This window comes from Triticum aestivum, chromosome 6B (genome assembly GCF_018294505.1).
Source record: "Triticum aestivum cultivar Chinese Spring chromosome 6B, IWGSC CS RefSeq v2.1, whole genome shotgun sequence".
NCBI classification, from domain to species: Eukaryota; Viridiplantae; Streptophyta; class Magnoliopsida; order Poales; family Poaceae; genus Triticum; species Triticum aestivum.
In genome coordinates, this window is record NC_057810.1 from 183,018,785 (window position 1) to 183,030,206 (window position 11,422).

Consider the following 11,422-nt stretch of genomic DNA (forward strand, 5'->3'; position numbering starts at 1 on the left):
CCCAGATCGGCCCGGGGTGGGCCGCGGATGGGCTTCACAGGGCCCGTGGTGGTGGAGGTGCGCTGGGGGAGGCGAGGTGGCGCGCAGGGAGAGGTGGAGGGCGACGGCGTGGTGGCGGCTGACCACTAGGGCAGCGCCAAGTGGCGGAGGGAGGCTGGTTAGCACCGGAAATCAAGGAGGAGGCGGCGGCTGATGATTGGGGGCGCGATTTCAAGGAGGGGGCGGAGGATGCGAGGTGGGAGAAGGCTAGGGGTAGGTGGAGGCTAGGTAATGCCCAAAAATGGAGTAGGGGTTGATTATATAGGATAGGTGGCTAGGGTTAGGGGGCTTTGAGACCGTTTCGGAGCCTCCGATCGTAATCCGATGGATCTGATCGCGAGGGGGGGTGGCAGGCCTAGGTGGGCTGTGAAGAGAGTGCTTGGCCTGAGGGAAGAGAAGGGAAGCGCAGCCCGGCAGCAGTTTCGGATGCAACACGCAAGCAGCTGACAAGGCATTGACGGCGAATAACTGAAGGACACCTGGCGCATCGGATCCGGAACATCACGTGCGGCAAGAGCGGGGATTCCCCTAATAACCGTGAGATTATTATTTTAACAGGATGCAAGACTGATTTTGATGTTCATGACCCACTTGTCGCCATTGAGGGCGAGGGTCTCAAATTGTTAGCCATTGATTACTTAATTTACAAGAAGTAAATTAAAAACCACCAACTTGAAAATGCTCAATCTCAATTGTGGGAACATAACACATTAAAGATCATACATATCTCAGCGTAATAAAGATTTGTTAGGATTTATTTAATCCTATTAATTCCTGTTTTTCCTAATCAAGGCCGTTGTCTCATGTCTCTTCACATGCACCTCTTTGGGGCTATATATGTGTAATCCCATCATCAATGAGGATAACCCTTCATTTTTATATTGAAATTACACATATATATATACATCAAGATTGATGAAAAACCAATAATTTATTTATATTACAAATTGCATAATCTCAAAATCATTAGTGTGAATCTCAAATTGCTAAGGATGACACCTTGAATTTTGCATATGTATTTGCAAGAAATTAAGAATCTCAATTGCAAATAGACGTATTATTCTCGACATGTGTTAACATGAAAATAGATACATCATAGAAATATTCCGAAATACCTCGTACTCAACGGAGAAACAATATTGCAAAGGTACTGAATTTAGCTTTGCAAGAGATAAAGAAAATCTCAATCGCAAATATTATATGTATGATTTCAACATGTAGAACATGAAAATATATCACGTCACACATATGTTCTGGTATTAGAGAAAAAAAATGAATTTCGGCTCAGCCAGCCATTCGGCCCACAGCCGAGCAGAGGGCAGCCGGAGGTCGCCCCAGGCGCCTTGGCCTGGGCCTTTGGCTGGCCCACCCGCCGCCAAGACAAGGGGAAGAGGGTCGGATAATCCGACACCTGCACCACTACCGGCGGAGGGAGTGGCACAACACGGCTAACGTGTTGAAGCGTAATCAAGTGTTGTTCTTTATTGATGAGGAAGACATGATTTAGGGACGCGCCTGTTCAGCAGAGATACGAAGCATTAGCGAAGTATAAGGGGGTGTTTGTTGCACAGGACTAAATTTTTTTTAGTCCATGGAAAAAAGACCCACCAGTAGTCTTTTTCTCTACTAAAGAAAAGGTCTCTCCTGTTTGGTTACATAGAGATTAAAAGAGCGGAAGTCCCTTTTGGGGCGCGTAAAGCCTTTAAATTAATATTTGAAATTTCATTGAAATTTATATTTTTATATTTCAAAAAATTCAGAAAAAAATTACAGTTGCAGTTCAAAATACATTGAAATGAGGGTTGTGCAAAAAAGACAAATCTGGGGCTGTTTTAATACATGATACTATTAATTCTGTTTTCTAGACAAAATGTAGGCACTCATAATGTCAAATATGACAAACAGTAGGTGTTGATAAATCTACACTACCTCATGATCCCAAAACATAAATTCGAAGAAATCACTTTGTATTTTGCAGCTATGTTTGCAAAAGTTAAAATCTCAATTGCAAATTGATGCAATTCACGTGATAAACATGGAAATATATTACATCATTCATAAATTCTGGAATACATAAGTTGTACTCTAACAGAACTGAAATAGTGAACCAGATCCTCTAACATTCAGAAGGAAAACGGTGCTACAATGCTAGTCTAGTGTAAAATGAAGGAGGAAAGACTGTTAGTGAGTATTTACTGTAGATATAAATAATTCAAAATTAATTTAATTTCATCACCATTTTGTTTGTATGTAATTACTATAAATGTACACAGTAGATCATCAATTTAAAGGTGGGCAGCAGGAGGCCACGGGCCAGGAGGTGCGCCTGTCCTCGGCGAAGGAGGGGCGCAGCAGCCGTATTCACATCCACGACCACGCAGCTGAGGGAGGCCCACGCGCTGCATGGAGAGGAGTGGAGTGGGCCAATCACGTCGCTGCACGGGCGGGGTGCCAAACCGGCCCAAACTTGTACAGCAGAAAACATCTAATGAAAAGGTTTACTTGACTGGCACGAAGTTTCTCCTCACGGATGCATATGATCCCAGATGAACGGTAAAACACAGAATAATTGCAAAAACAATAAAAAAATTGTGATCCTTTTTCTTACACACATGTTTGAAAGTTCCAGTCACCTGTTAACACGCTACAGCATTGTAAAACGAACGCAAAAAGAAAATTGCAGCTCTTCCCAGAATCAAATTCAGAAAGTTTAGTCTGCGGATCAGACATCGGCACAAAGTCAAAGAGACAGGCATCACATGAACCGGGATAAGGTAAAGAAAGAATACAGCTAGCAAATTTGTCGGGCCACTTTCTGAAATCATCATTTTGGAGAAACTAATTGAGTAGTATAAAAGTAGATGCTGTAATTGCCGTCAGCTAAGAGCAAATAAGAAAATTTGTTCCTTTCCTTGTTCATCCTCAGACGTTGCATAAGCTTCTCACAGATTGTTCAAACAATGTAGGCAATACAGTTCGCAACTCATCATAGGTAAGAACAATTGTAAAACAACATAAAAATATGGATAATTGGTCTTAAGAACAGATAAGATACTCTTCTTCCATAGTTTAGTTTATTAATCATCATCAAACAAAATGGATATAAATCGAAACCAAAAAAGGAAAACATGTAACTGGAGGACTCAGAATATGGGTGGTGATATAGCAGTATGGTCGGCAAGGCAAAAAAATGCCAATTACGACTAACGAGACCAAATATCAATCTTCACCGTCCTCCAGAAAAACCAACCAAACTTCTGGTTCTCCTCAATGAAGATACTAAAGGATGCAACACAATCATGTTAACACCAATGAGCGTTTTGAGAAATACTTAGTAGCAACTGTGAATGTTTTGAGAAACAAGATTTAGTTTATCATATGTTTCTACGTTTCAGAATCCTATGTTCCAAACAGGCAGATATATAGCAAAGCGCGGTATGAACCTGAATAGAATGGGCAGGTAACTGGAATTTCATGGTTCTAATATTCTTATTATCCCGCAGCTCTCTACACCTCTCATCCTAGTACAAATATATCAGATCAAAACCAGTATCATCAAGTCAGACGGCCACAAAGAACATTAAATCAGGTAAATTAACATGGCTCAGACATCCAAGGAAGGAACTAGCAGCATTAGATCTCAAGCCTGGCGGGGCGAAAACTTTTAGGCGGCAACTGCGAATGTTTTGAGAAACAAGCCTAAGTATTATCGTCATCGCCATTGATTTCCCCAATTCCAAATAAGTACAGTGGAAACATATTATGGTAAGTTTGCAACGCAAGTATAATCACAAACACATACTCTTAAACCAGGAAGATAAAACAGAGACAAACAATCAACATGGCTCAGACATCCAAGGAAGGAATTAGCAGCATTAGCTCTCAAGCCTGGCAGGGCGAAAGCTCTTAGGCTGCAACTGCGAATGTTTTGAGAAACAAGCCTAAGTTTTATCATCATCACCATTGATTTCACCCGATTAAAAGTAAGCAAAGTATACAAAAAGTACAATAACATAATATCTTGTTAAATCAAGAAGATAAAGCAGAGACAAAAAAAGGATTCAAATGAGTAAAATTAACATGGCTGAGACATCAAAGGAAGGAATTAGCAGCATTAGCTCTCAAGCCTGGCAGGGCAAAAGCCCTTAGGCTGCAACTGCGAATGTTTTGAGAAACAAGCCAAAGTTTTATCATCATCACCATTGATTTCCCCCACTTCCAAATAAGTACAGTGAAAACATATTATGGTAAGTTTGCAAAGCAAGTATAATCACAAACACATCCTCTTAAAGCAGGAAGATAAAACAGAAACAAAAAAATATTCAAATGAGTAATATCAACATGGCTCAGACATCCAAGGAAGGAATTAGCAGCATTAGCTCTCAAGCCTGGCAGGGCAAAAGCTCTTAGGCGGCAACTGCGAATGTTTTGAGAAACAAGCCTAAGTTTTATCACCATCGCCATTGATTTCACCCAATTAAAAATAAGCAAAGTATACAAAGCAAGTACAATAACATAATATCTTGTTAAATCAAAAAGATAGAGCAGAGACAAAAAAAGATTCAAATGAGTAAAATCAATGTCTCAGACATCCAAGGAAGGAATTAGCAGCATTAGCTCTCAAGCCTGGCAGGGCGAAAGCTCTTAGGTGGCAACTGCGAATGTTTTGAGAAACAAGCCTATGTTTTATCATCATCGACATTGATTCCCTCCAACTTAAAATCAGAAAGTGTAATCACAAAATATGGCTCTGCGTACCTACTAAATCATGTCCACAGATTCCTATCAAATTTGAGACGTCAAGATCACTCTCTTGGCACAATGTAATATCTCCAGTCAAAGCTGTAGCTACCAGCGAAATGGCATCAGGACCAATGAAAAACACCACACAAAGATCACAATACAACAACCCAAGGTCCAAGCAATTATACCATGAGAAACACGATCATCTCAAGGAATTGATAAATCATCCTGAGGAATTGGTAATGAACAAAAGAATACATGAACTAATCAAAAGATATAAATGCACAAAGGGGGGGAGAGCTCAGACAGCCAAGGGTTTGTCTTCAAAAGTACTGCTGAAGAGGCAGTATCAGAAACTCTAGTCCACATAATGTCATCATCGCTCAAAACTCCCTAACCAGCTAATGATGCAAACAGAAAAGAACATGTAAAAAACGAGAAACGGGTATCAAATCAGAAAAAATAGAGAGAACAAACCAATCAGTTAGGGAGAATCTACAGCACAAGTACTGGCATAAGCACAAATACCCAACTGCACTATAGTTTTCTGCAAAAGGAGCACAGGAAAACTGTGCGCGAATTAGAACATTGCCGCAACGGCTTCAAATGAATCACACTTCCGACTTAAAGAGTTACGCTACCAACCTCCATATGGAATCTTCAAACCTAGCATTCCAATTAGAATGCTATTTTCATTTTTACATATCTATTTTAATGCATAATTCTTATCCAGCTATAGGAGCATGCCTGTGCTGAACTTCAATACGCACAAGTAACCGTACTTGAAAACATAAAAAAAAAGGTTAGCATATTATCCATAATTTTGCCATGCTTTCATTCCTACTGAATAACTATCATGATTAAGAATTACAATTACCATCAAACCTAGACCTAGAGTGCATCACTGCGAACAAACCATAATCTGCCTGAACTTGAAAAACAGGTAGTAGCTGCATACAGTATCTACTTAAAATATGCACAGGCATCAAAACATAAAACACGTTGAGGATACAACAGTCAAAAGTGCAGAACTGGAGATAGCGGGCCTCACCTCTGCGGGATGCAGCACGGTCTTGGAGGTAATATGGTGAGCTTTCTAATGGACTACCTGAAAATCTTCTTCAGGTATTCCACCTTTTTCTCCGCAAGAAAAAAAAGTGGAGTACTTGAAGAAGACGTTCAGGTACTCCAGCTTGGCGGATCACTCCTCGAGGGGTCTCCTTCTGCGTGAATTTTGGCACGCCGGTGGCTCTGGGATGTTCAAGCAAGCGCCGCATCCTGCCGGTAGCATGAGGTTCCTGCTTGAACACCACAGAGCCGCCGGGCTCCCCGACAAAACCGGCAGACGGCGCCCGTCATCCGGACGAGATCCAGCAGAAGGAGATGCGGCTCGACTGAGGCGGAGGGCTCGGGGACGGATTGACGGCGGGGTCTCGGGGGAACGGGCGCGGCGGCTGACGTGAGGCGCTCAGGCGCGGGGCGCGGCGATAAGGCTGGGGGTGGGGTGGAGGATGCGGAAGAGAGGAGATGGGATCTGAGATCTGGGAGGGCGTGGCGGCGGCGGCGGCGCTGCGAAGAGGGTTTGGTGAAGGGTTGGGGGTGGACGGGTGGGGCGCTGGAGAATGTATAGGGGTGGGCGATCTTCGTCGGGCTCAAGAAAACCAATTCGATACGGCCCATGTGTTTTAGGGTCTGCGTCAGACCCTAATTCACAGTCCGTGCTCTCCGCGACGAGCAGGATGGGCCGTATTACAGGCCTGGCTAGTTGAGGTAGGCTATTGAGGGAGCAACTAATTAACGAGTGTTCGTCACGTGTCGCACTCTGGTCGTTCCCTCCGGATTTTGTTTTTTTTATTTTTCCGCACGCGTTTTTGGCTTTTTAAACGGTTTTTTCCGGGTTTTTCTTGACGTTTTGGTTTTTCATCGGTCTTCCCTACCTGTTGGACAAAAAAAATGCGCAAAAGAACACATTTTTTTCGCAAGAGTCACGGTTTTGTTTTCACGAGAGGCATGGTTGTGCTTTCGCGAGAGGCACGGGCGTGCCTCTTGGAAACGGAAACAAAAATGAGTTTACTGTTTTTTTTTCTTTCGAAGAGGCGCGGTTGTGCTTTCGCGAGAGTCACGGCCGTGCCTCTTGGAACGAAAAAAAAACATTTTTTCTATTTTTTTCTTTCGCGAGAGGCACGGTTTTGCTTCCGCGAGAGACACGGTTATGCTTTCTCGAGAGTCACTGTCGTGCCTCCTCAAAAACGGAAAAAAACGTGTTTTCTATTTATTTATTTTTAGCGAGAGGCACAGTTGTGATTTCGTCAGAGGCACGGGCGTGCCTCTTACGGAAAGGGAAAAAACCTGTGCTTCCGGTTCGGTTTTTTCGTTCGTTTTTTTTTTGAAAAAAAAGTTCATAAAACCTATCAACATGAGACCTAGTTTTGAAGATCTCGACGCGAAGAATCCAACGGCGAAAGCGGTTCAAGATTTGGACACACGATTTAAGAGATAAAACGTTTTGAATAAATGGAACTACGAAAAAAGGGAAAACTCCCAGGTTGCAACAAGTGGCGCACATGCAGCACGCCATTTGTCACAACCTGGAAAAGTTGGAGTGATCTCCGCAAGGAGTACTCCTTAACTAGTGATTTCGGGCTATTGATCTCATCAAAAAATAATTCACAGTCCATGCTCTCCACGACGAGCGGGATGGGCCGTATTACAGGCCTGGCTAGTTGAGGTGGGCTATTGATCTCATCAAAAGATAATTCACAGTCCGTGCTCGCCGCGACGAGCGGGATGGGCCAGCCATAGGAGGCTGGTGGCCAACGATCTGTCACTGTGAGCAGTTATCGCGCGCCTGACGGGAGCGAACCTAGCACCCGTAGAACATCTTCTCAAAGAAAAAGCAATAATAGACCAAGGCTAGCAGGAGCGTCGGCGGGGTTGTGGACATCGGAGCATGCCTGGATGGTGGCCAGAGAGGTGCATCAGCGGCGTTCAAAAGATGCGGATGCAAAAAAAGGGGTAGGGACTGGGGCGAGCCGGGGCTAGACTCGCCTAATGATTCGCCTCTTCATAAGATCACGCCATGTATGTAAATATTCGCAATTAGTTACTACTTTAGGCCTAGTCCAATTCATGCAGTTATACGCTTCCGCGTATGCAACAAAGCCCAACTAAACGAGCCCATGATCAGGCCGTCATGGCTCCGCATATTTTCTATCTCGTTGCCTCATGACCTAGCACTACACGTAGTCTTAGATGTATCGGTTAATTGATGTGGTGATTTTTCGCTTCGCTCGTGCATAACTGGCCGCCATCATTGTCCATCGATCATACGCTAGTCGCCAGGCTGTAGGAGACACACACACGTTGCCGACTACCGGGGTTCTAGCATGCTATGGTGTTAGTCATGGCTGCTCTATCTCGATTGCTTCTGTGGAGGTGTTGTGTCCTCAACTTCACCACTATGTCTACTTGATTTGCGCTCTAAATCTAAGGGTATGTATATCGATACTCGAATTACAACTAGCAGCTAGTTCATTTCTGTATGGATTACAATCTACTGGTTCAGTTTTCTTCATATATGAGCTCTACAGCTAATAGATTAGTTCACTAATGGGGCGTGTATTTGCTTTTACTAATTTTGAGTTCTCTAAAATTTTCTTAAATCTCATTCGGTTAAATTTGCACATTAGTTAGCATGTAATTCATAATTGAAAGTGCAATATAAGAGCAAATTTAGTCTCTGTGATTAATACTAGCAGGCTGAAGGCGTGGCATGATACGTCTCCAAGGCATCTATAATTTTTTGATTGTTCCATACTATTATATTACCTGTTTTGGATGTTTATGGGCTTTACTATACACTTTTATATCATTTTTGGGACTAACCTATTAACCGGAGGCCCAACCCAAATTGTTTTTTTTTGCCTATTTCAGTGTTTCGCAGAAAAGGAATATCAAACGGAGTCCAAACAGAATGAAACCTTCGGGAGAGATCTTTTTGAAACAAACGCAATCTAGGAGACTTGGAGTGGACGTCAAGAAGTGAACGAGGCGGCCACAGGGTCCAGGGCGCGCCCTAAGGGGGTGGGCGTGCCCCCCACCCTCATGGGCCCCTTGTGGCTCCCCTGACCGACTTCCTTCGCCTATATATATATATATCTATGTACCCCGAAAACATCCAAGAGCATCACGAAACCCTATTTCCACCGCCGCAACCTTCTGTTCCCATGAGATCCCATCTTGAAGCCTTTCCGGCGCTCCGCCGGAGGGGGAATCGATCACGGAGGGCTTCTACATCAACGCTAAGGCCTCTCCGATGAGTTATGAGTAGTTTACCACAGACCTTCGGGTCCATAGTTATTATCTAGATGGCTTTTTCTCTCTCTTTGAATCTCAATACAAAGTACTCCTCGGTCTTCTTGGAGATCTATTAGATGTAACTTTTTTTTGCGGTGTGTTTGTCGAGATCTAATGAATTGTGGGTTTATGATCAAGCTTATCTATGAGAAATAATTGAATCTCCTCTGAATTCTTTTATGTATGATTGGTTATCTTTGCAAGTCTCTTCGAATTATCATTTTGGTTTGGCTTACTAGATTGATTTTTCTTGCAATGGGAAAAGTGCTTAGCTTTGGGTTTAATCTTGCGGTGTCCTTTTCCAGTGACAATAGGGGCAGCAAGGTATGCATTGTATTATTGTCATCGAGGATAAAAAGATGGGGTTTATATCATATTGCTTGAGTTTATCCCTCTACATCATGTCATCTTGCCTAATGCGTTACTTTGTTCTTATGAACTTAATACTCTAGATGCATGCTGGATAGCGGTCGATGTGTGGAGTAATAGTAGTAGATGCAGAATCGTTCCGGTCTACTTGTCGCGGACGTGATGCCTATATACATGATCATGCCTAGATATTCTCGTAACTATGCACTTTTCTATCAATTGCTCGAAAGTAATTTGTTCACCCACCGTAATACTTATGCTATCTTGAGAGAAGCCACTAGTGAAACCTATGGCCTCCGGGTCTATTTTCCATCATATAAGTTTCCAATCTACTTTATTTTGCAATCTTTACTTTCCAATCTATATCATAAAAATACCAAAAATATTTATCTTATCTTATTATCTCTATCAGATCTCGCTTTCGCAAGTGACCATGAAGGGATTGACAACCCCTTTATCGCGTTGGTTGCGAGGTTCTTGTTTGTTTGTGTAGGTACGAGGGACTTGCGCGTAGCCTCCTACTAGATTGATACCTTGGTTCTCAAAACTGAGGGAAATACTTACGCTACTTTGCTGCATCACCCTTTCCTCTTCAAGGGAAAACCATTGCAGTGCTCAAGAGGTAGCATGGCTACAAACTATTTTGTTTTTGACAGATTCTGTTTTGCTTGTGTTGTTTGCTTATTTTGATGAATCTATGGCTAGTATCGGGGGTATGAACCATAGAGAAGTTGGAATACAGTAGGTTTAATACCAATATAAGTAAAGAATGAGTTCATTACAGTACCTTAAGTGGTGGTTTTTCTTTCTTTCACTAACGGAGCTCATGAGATTTTCTGTTGAGTTTTGTGTTGTGAAGTTTTCAAGTTTTGGGTAAAGATTTGATGTACTATGGAATAAGGAGTGGCAAGAGCCTAAGCTTGGGGATGCCCAAGGCACCCCAAGGTAAATTCAAGGACAACCAAAAGCCTAAGCTTGGGGATGCCCCGGAAGGCATCCCCTCTTTCGTCTTTGTCGGCATCCCCTCTTTCGTCTTTGTCTATGGGTAACTTTACTTGGAGCTATATTTTTATTCACCACATGATATGTGTTTTGCTTGGAGTGTCTTGTATGATATGAGTCTTTGCTTTTTAGTTTACCACAATCATCCTTGCTGTACACACCTTTTGGGAGAGACACACATGATTCAGAATTTATTAGAATACTCTATGTGCTTCACTTATATCTTTTGAGCTAGGCAATTTTGCTCTAGTGCTTCACTTATATCTTTTTAGAGCACTGCGGTGGTTTTATTTTGTAGAAATTATTGATCTCTCATGCTTCACTTATATTATTTTGAGAGTCTTTTAGAACAACATGGTATTTTGCTTTGGTTATATAATTGGTCCTAATATGATGGGCATCCAAGTTGGGTATAAAAAACTATCATAGAAAGTGCATTGAAGGACTATGATCAATTTGATGCTTGATAATTGTTTTGAGATATAAATGTGGTAATGTTAGAGTCATGCTAGTTGGGTAATTATGAAATTGAGAAATACTTGTGTTAAAGTTGGCAAGTCCCGTAGCAGGCACATATGGTAAAAGTTGTGTAACGAATTTGTAGCATGGGGTGCTCTTTTGATTGCCTTCCTTATGAGTGGAGGTCGGGATCGCGCGATGGTTAACTCCTACCAACCCTTCCCCTAGGAGCATGCGTAGTAGTACTTTGCTTCGAGGGCTAATAAACTTTTGCAATAAGTATATGAGTTCTTTATGACTAATGTGAGTCCATGGATTATACGCACTGTTACCCTTCCATCATTGCTAGCCTCTACGGTACCGCGCATTGCCCTTTCTCACCTTGAGAGTTGGTGCAAACTTCGTCGGTGCATCCAAACACCGTGATACGATACACTCTATTACACATAAACCT

At 42.5% G+C, this 11,422-nt stretch overlaps 1 long non-coding RNA gene, 8 other non-coding genes and 1 pseudogene across 9 annotated transcripts; all 10 read right to left on the reverse strand.

The window, feature by feature from the left end:
- Window positions 1-1,194: 1,194 nt before the first annotated feature.
- LOC123136478 (uncharacterized) lies at window positions 1,195-6,361 on the reverse strand. The gene is made up of 2 exons (XR_006467015.1): window positions 5,834-6,361; window positions 1,195-1,554 (listed from the first exon to the last, which is right to left on the reverse strand). It is a non-coding gene; the product is annotated as an uncharacterized lncRNA (long non-coding RNA).
- Window positions 2,956-3,037, reverse strand: LOC123140319 (small nucleolar RNA SNORD34). Its single transcript, XR_006469943.1, has one exon. It is a non-coding gene; the product is annotated as a small nucleolar RNA SNORD34 (small nucleolar RNA).
- Window positions 3,179-3,274, reverse strand: LOC123140403 (small nucleolar RNA Z43). Its single transcript, XR_006469969.1, has one exon. It is a non-coding gene; the product is annotated as a small nucleolar RNA Z43 (small nucleolar RNA).
- Window positions 3,640-3,760, reverse strand: LOC123140253 (small nucleolar RNA SNORD14). The gene has a single exon (XR_006469896.1). It is a non-coding gene; the product is annotated as a small nucleolar RNA SNORD14 (small nucleolar RNA).
- LOC123140249 (small nucleolar RNA SNORD14) lies at window positions 3,882-4,002 on the reverse strand. The gene has a single exon (XR_006469892.1). It is a non-coding gene; the product is annotated as a small nucleolar RNA SNORD14 (small nucleolar RNA).
- On the reverse strand, window positions 4,121-4,241 carry LOC123140254 (small nucleolar RNA SNORD14). The gene has a single exon (XR_006469897.1). It is a non-coding gene; the product is annotated as a small nucleolar RNA SNORD14 (small nucleolar RNA).
- LOC123140251 (small nucleolar RNA SNORD14) lies at window positions 4,382-4,502 on the reverse strand. The gene has a single exon (XR_006469894.1). It is a non-coding gene; the product is annotated as a small nucleolar RNA SNORD14 (small nucleolar RNA).
- LOC123140246 (small nucleolar RNA SNORD14) lies at window positions 4,620-4,740 on the reverse strand. Its single transcript, XR_006469890.1, has one exon. It is a non-coding gene; the product is annotated as a small nucleolar RNA SNORD14 (small nucleolar RNA).
- On the reverse strand, window positions 4,767-4,911 carry LOC123140452 (small nucleolar RNA snoR2/U65). Its single transcript, XR_006470011.1, has one exon. It is a non-coding gene; the product is annotated as a small nucleolar RNA snoR2/U65 (small nucleolar RNA).
- Window positions 5,076-5,176, reverse strand: LOC123140406 (uncharacterized; annotated as a pseudogene).
- Window positions 6,362-11,422: the final 5,061 nt, after the last annotated feature.